We start from the raw sequence: 6,752 nt of genomic DNA, 5'->3' as shown, positions 1-6,752 counted from the left end.
CGACATGTACCAGTATAAAGTGAATGAGAAGTAGGTGTGCTATGACCCAGCAATTGCACTACTGGGTATTTACTGATAAGATATTTATCAGTATGTATTATATGTAGTGAAAAGAAGGGCCATCTGTAACCCAATGTTCATAGCAGCAACGGCCACAATTGCCAAACTGTGGAAAGAGCCAAGATGCCCTTCAACAGACGAATGGATAAAGAAATATGTTGTCCATATATATAATGGAATATTACATAGCCATCAGAAAGGATGAACACCCAGCTTTTGTATCAACATGGACGGGACTGGAAGAGATTATGCTGAGTGAAATAAGTCAAGCAGACAGTCAATTACCATATGGTTTCACTTCCTTGTGGAGCATAAGGAATAACACGGAGGACATTGGGAGGTGGAGAGGAGAGGTGAGTTGGGGGAAATCGGAGCGGGAGGCAAACCATGAGAGACTGTGGACTCTGAGAAACAAACTGAGAGTTTGGGAGGGGAGGAGGGTGAGGGGATGGGTGAGCCTGGTGGTGGGTATTACGGAGAGCACGGATTGTATGGAGCACAGGGTGTAGTGCATAAACAATGAATCTTGGGAAAATAAAAAATTAATAGTTTTGCGCAGTGGCAGTATCGTAGCCAATGAGGTTTATCCGAGGCACAATTATTGCTAATTGAAATATAAAATTTAATTTAATTTAAAAATAAATAAAATAAAAGCAGCAGCAGGTGTGCCTTCTCCACGTGCATTATCCCCATCAGCAACAGATCAGAGAGGACTCCGAGGTCCAAGAAAGAGGGCAGAGCTGTAATATGAAAGGAGCCTGGGGTCACGGAGTGACTGTCCATTCACAAAGATCCTTGCATGAGCAAGAAGTAAATTTCTAGTGAGTGAAGCCACGGGGATTCCAGGAAATATCAGTTCCCACAGTTAATATTATCTTGATTAGTACAAAAACCAAAACACGTTGGTAAAAAAGAGGACAACACTTGAAGACATGATGATGATCCTGGCTTGGCCGTGGTAATTCAGAATGAACCTGTATGCTTCGCACACTTTTCAAATCATCCTCTTCTCTGTCCCCTCCTGTCTCCAGGATGTGGCTCTATCATGTCTAATATATTTCACGTGGAACTAACCATGTCCTCTTCGCCGCCATCTTTATCAGTGCCTGATCGGCTTAAGCGCATGACCCTTCACCCATATTATTATCTTAATTATCCTCTGGATCTCAGTTCAACATCACATCCTCTGGGGACCCTTCCCTGACTGCTCAGACAAACTCAGGTCCCTTCACAATAACCTTTCACAGCACTAGGTTTTCTTACCACTTAACACAAAAAATAATTTTATTTTTGGGGCGCCTGGGTGGCTCATTGGGTTAAAGCCTCTGCCTTCAGCTCAGGTCATGATCCCAGTGTCCTGGGATCAAGCCTCGCCTCAGGCTCTCTGCTCTCTGTGGGGAGCCTGCTTCCCCTTCTCTCTCTGCCTGCCTTTCTGCCTACTTGTGATTTCTGTCTGTCAAATAAATAAATAAAATCTTTAAAAAATTTATTTTTATGTGTATGATTATTTAATTTCTGCCTTCCCAATGAGACTCCAAATGAAGGTATAATGTCTCATTATTTTATCGCCTACCTATAGTTAGTACTCAATAAATACTAATAAATAGATAAATCATATTAAAAATGATCGAATGTTTCCTATATTCCAGGCACTTTGCATTTTCTCATTTAATCCCTCCTTCAAACCCTGTAAGATAGGTATTACTATCCTCATTTTAGATACAAAGAAACTGAGACTCTGAGTAGGGAAATAAAATACCAAAGGACATACATCTTAAAGCAGAACTGAAATCTGAGCCAACGTCATAGAAATACGTTTTAACCTCATCTCTCAAAAGCCTCTGCTTTTGGGGCACCCGGGTGGCTCAGTGAGTTAAGCCTCTGCCTTCGGCTCAGGTCATGATCTCGGGGTGCTGGGATTAAGCCCCACATCAGGCTCTCTGCTCAATGGGGAGCCTGCTTCCTCCTCTCTCTCTGCCTGTCTCTCTGCCTACTTGTGATCTCTCTCTCTGCCAAGTAAATAAATAAAACCTTTAAAAAATGCCTTTACTTTTAAATAATTCATACATATTATTTTTATAGGCTCCATAAAACTCCCTTTGGTGTGTATTTGCTTTTATTGAGGTATACTCTGCATACAGTGATAAGCAAATATCTCAACATTTTAATCGGTTTTAACAAACACACACACCCATGAAACCCACATCTCTAGCAAGATACAGAATATTGCTATCACCCCCATAAAACTCCATTGTACTTATGAACTTTCAACTCCATCCTCTTCCATGAACATTCTTGTATGTATCCTTTTTTTTTTTTGACATGTTTTCATTCCTCTCGAGTAAAACCTAGAACTGGAATTGCCAGGTCACAGGCTAGGGATACGTTTAACTACTGAAGACACTGCCAAACCATCTTCTAAAATGGGTGTACCTTAGGACACCCACACAAGCAATCTAGAAGAATTCCAGCTGCCTCATATTGTCACCAACGTATGAGGATGCTGATCATTCTAGAGGGTACGGTGGTATATCTCATGGTGATTTTTTTTTAGTGTTTTTATTTTTTTTTAATTTTTTATTTTTTATAAACATATATTTTTCTCATGGTGATTTTTATTTGCATTTACCCATTGGTTAATGATGCTCAGAATTTTCCCGTGCTTAATGGTCATAAGACATGAAGTCTTATGCGCAACTTTAATGGGTTTCTTTTAATAAACAAAAAGGAAGGAAAGGAAGAAAGGAGAGAGAGAAGGAGGAAGGTTGGGAGGGAAGACGAAAGGAAGATTGGTTCTTCCATCGAGCAACTCCACGGAAAGCTCCAGTGGCTTCCGCACCAAACTGGGACCTGGTAGATTCAAACTTCAAAGTTTAATATTACGTCCCACCAAGGAGCTCCTTTTATGCCAGGCAGAAAGAGAAACTTCCCTGGGTCCATCTGAAACTAAGAAATAGCGCTGTGAGACCCAAGGGGATGCCAGATGGATAAAGAGAAGACCCCCACTTCTGAGGCAAGAGCATCCCATTCAGTGGAGAAGGACAACCCAGGGGGAAGATGTTACTGCCCCACCAGGACAAAGGTGATCCCCCAAGTAGGAATCTACTGACAAAATTCCAGTGGTGGTCCAGTGGTGCATCCCAGAACAAGGAATTCCAACATGGTGTCTACTAACGCATCAGCAACCCCCATGAGAAAACTCTCCATCTAATGGCTCCCTGAGTTTCTTAACCACCATGCTCAGCTTGTGCTGGAAGAACACTATCATCAAGACTGGAAAGAATCCTAAGCTATCAGACGCATTTAACTTTACCATAAAACTCAAAAGTGCTCCCTTTCCTAAAAGAAAGCAAATTGTGAGCACATAGCCAGTTGAGGGCTCAATTACCATGTTTGCCCCTGCAGTTAGGAAATGACACCCACTAATTGGGTAATTGTGTACCTAAGTGCCCGATCCGTGTGGGCAAATTAAAGGCAAGATATATGCAAATCACCCTGCTTGTAAAATTTGTCCCAATAAACCCTACTGTCACTGGATGTCAATCACAAGGACGGCCAATCATATCCACCTCTTTCTGAGTGAATCCTTTTAGCCAAGCAATTCTTGATATCTGAGTCTCACTAATGACATAAAATAATAATGTATAGCTTCTAGGACACCTAGTATTAAATTTGAATCATGTCACCTTCCGAGCAAAAATGAGAGATGCCTGAGCTGCGGATTCTTAGAAACGGTTAATAGTGTCTTTCTGCACAGGGGATACGTCAGCTCTTTCTGCTGAAAAAATTAAGTAGCAATCCCCAAAGAGAGAAGGCTTAGCAAGGGCTTAAGCACATCTAAAAAGTTCAAAGGTTCTGCTTATGGTTCTCAATAGCCGCCACATACCAGACCCCGTGCCGAACATTTCACCTGCATTAATCTTTTTTTTTTTTAATTTTTAAATTTTTTTTATAAACATATAATGTATTATTAGCCCCCAGGGGTACAGGTCTGTGAATCGCCAGGATTACACACTTCATAGCACTCACCATAGCACATACCCTTCCCCAATGTCCATTACCCCACCACCCTCTCCCTGCCCCCCTCCCCCTGGCCACCCTCAGTTTGTTTTGTGAGATTAAGACTCTCTAATGGTCTGTCTCCCTCCCTTCCTACCCCCCCAACACCCCCACACTGCATCTCCACTTTCTCATATCAGGGAGAGCATATGATAGTTGTCTTTCTCCAACTGACTTATTTTGCTAAGCATAATACCCTCTAGTTCCATCCACATCGTCGCAAATGACAAGATTTCATTTCTTTTGATGGCTGCATAGTATTCCATGGTGTATATATACCACATCTTCTTTTCACCTGCATTAATCTCATGTAATCCAAGAACAGCCTTAGGCAGTAGAAACTGTTATTAGCTTCATTTTACAGATAAGTAAACTGAGGCACAGAGCCACTAAGAGACAGGCTCAAGTTCACAAAGCTACCAAGTGGCAGAGCTTGGATTTGAACCCACCTCCTTGTTTTTCAACTCTAACCCATCCTCAAGTTCTAGAAGTTCCATCTTCTTTTTTTTTTTTTTTTAAGATTTTATTTATTTATTTGTCAGAGAGAGAGAGAGAGAGCAAGCACAAAGGCAGACAGAGCCAGAGGGAGAAGCAGTCCCCCTGCTGAGCAAGGAGCCCGATGTGGGACTCCATTCCAGGACACTGGGATCGTGACCTGAGCCGAAGGCAGCTGCTTAACCAACTAAGCCACCCAGGTGTCCCCAGGGATTCCATCTTCTTAATCTCTCTGAAATCATGTTACTCTCTCTTCTCCGCTGCCACTAGCCTGGCTCTGGCTGCCATCACCCCACAACTGACCTCACTTTGACCATACCACAGCCGAGGTCATGTTAATACAATGCAAATCTGGCTGTGTCACTCTTCTTGCTAAAACACTACTGCCTCATGCAGAAGTTCAAACTCCTCTACACAGCAAACAAATCTTGCCACGAATCTTCCCAGAGAACCTTGGAGAAGTCACTGGAGCTCTACCCTTCAATCAGGCAGCACCCCCTGCACACCAACAAAAACTGCTCTTATGACCGTCCCCAGGGACTCCAAGGTGCCAACACAATGATCACCTCCACCCTCACTGCACTCGAACTTTCAGGATCTTTCAACACAGCTGGGCATCCTCTTTTGGGGGGGAGCTTTTCCTCCACTCTGACCCAAGATACCATACCGGGTCTCCCCCTTCCTCACTGATGCTCTTCTCACCATCCCAGGAAACAGTCTTTGACTCTTTTCTCACCTCTATTGACATTTAATCTCTCAAGTCCTTCATCCAGTACCTGTGGCTTTAAATCCCATCAATATAAGAAGGACTTTAAAATGTAACTCTCCTGGGGCACCTGGGTGGCTCAGTGGGTTAAAGCCTCTGCCTTCGGCTCAGGTCATGATCCCAGGGTCCTGGGATCGAGCCCCGCATCGGGCTTTCTGCTCGGCAGGGAGCCTGCTTTATCCTCTCTCTCTCTCTGCCTGCCTCTCTGCCCGCTTGTGATCTCTGTCTGTCAAATAAATAAATAAAATCTTTAAAAAAAAAAAATGTAATTCTCCTGCTCTTACTTCAGTTCTGAACTTAAGACTCAAATTTCCAATTACCTAGTTAAGTCTCTACTTGGGTGTCTAAGAGGGCATCTGAAATGTAACATGGCCCAAAATGATCGATTTCATCGCTTACCCCCCAAACCTGCTCCTCCTGCAGCCGCCCCCTATTGGTAAATGGCAACCCCACCATGCCAGTTGCTCAGAAGTAATGTTTGCCTCCTCTCTTTTCTCCAGTCCCACACGAAATACATCAGTTAGGCCTTTGTGTTCTACCTTCGAAATATATGTCCTAACTCTGACCACTCTTCCCGCTTCCACCACAAGCACCGCGCTCCAAGCCACCATCGTCTCTCAGCTGAGCTCCTGACACAGCCTCAGTCTCCCCACATTTGCACTCACTCCTACCCTCCATTCTCAGCAGACAGGGAGATCTCTCCAAAACATCTATCTGATCACGTCACGCCCCTGCTGGACATCCTCCCGGCCTCGCCCCAGTGGTTCCCTTTCCCACTTAGAAAAAGAAACCTAAACGCTTAGCTCCTTTCTTCCATTCTCCCCCACGTGCGTGCAAAATTATAATTATGTGTTAGCCAACCTAACCACCTAGCTTTTACATCTTTCTTTCTTACTCTAATGTAATTCCATCCTACAATGCATCAGACTTCTCTGTTGGCCAATATTACCCATCAAATGAGAATAACCACAGTTACCGCGTACTGAGTGCTTGGTGTGTGCAAACCCAGGGCCCTCGCTTGGTCAACCACATTCTAGAACTTAGGAAAAAGTCATGTCTGGAATTGCTCCACTGGGCTCTGTGTGATGCCCAGCTTTACTCTCCTTGGGCGGAATGCGATGTCAGCTGTAAGTACTGGGTTCGTGACGATAAAAGGCAGCGTCACCATTACCGTATGGATTTTTGTCTCGCTTGGCAGTGATATCTCCCAGACTCCTAAGGACTTCACCGGCCCCCAGCATGTAACCTTTCGCAGAGACCAAAACCCAGTTCCCAGGTGGTGACAAACAGATATCGTTTGACCGAAGCTCCATGCTGCTCTGGATGCTGATGTGAAGCCAAGTCATGGCCTGGAAAGAGGCTTCCGTGCTGA

General features: G+C 44.0%; 1 pseudogene; it reads left to right on the top strand.

Annotated features, from left to right (window-relative positions):
* Positions 1-607: 607 nt before the first annotated feature.
* On the top strand, positions 608-730 carry LOC123389739 (annotated as a pseudogene).
* Positions 731-6,752: the final 6,022 nt, after the last annotated feature.

This window comes from Mustela putorius, unplaced genomic scaffold (genome assembly GCF_011764305.1).
Source record: "Mustela putorius furo isolate JIRA1106 unplaced genomic scaffold, ASM1176430v1.1 tig00004007_pilon_pilon_pilon, whole genome shotgun sequence".
NCBI classification, from domain to species: Eukaryota; Metazoa; Chordata; class Mammalia; order Carnivora; family Mustelidae; genus Mustela; species Mustela putorius.
Note: the sequence above shows the minus strand (reverse complement) of the source record. Positions and strands in the feature narration are given on the sequence as shown.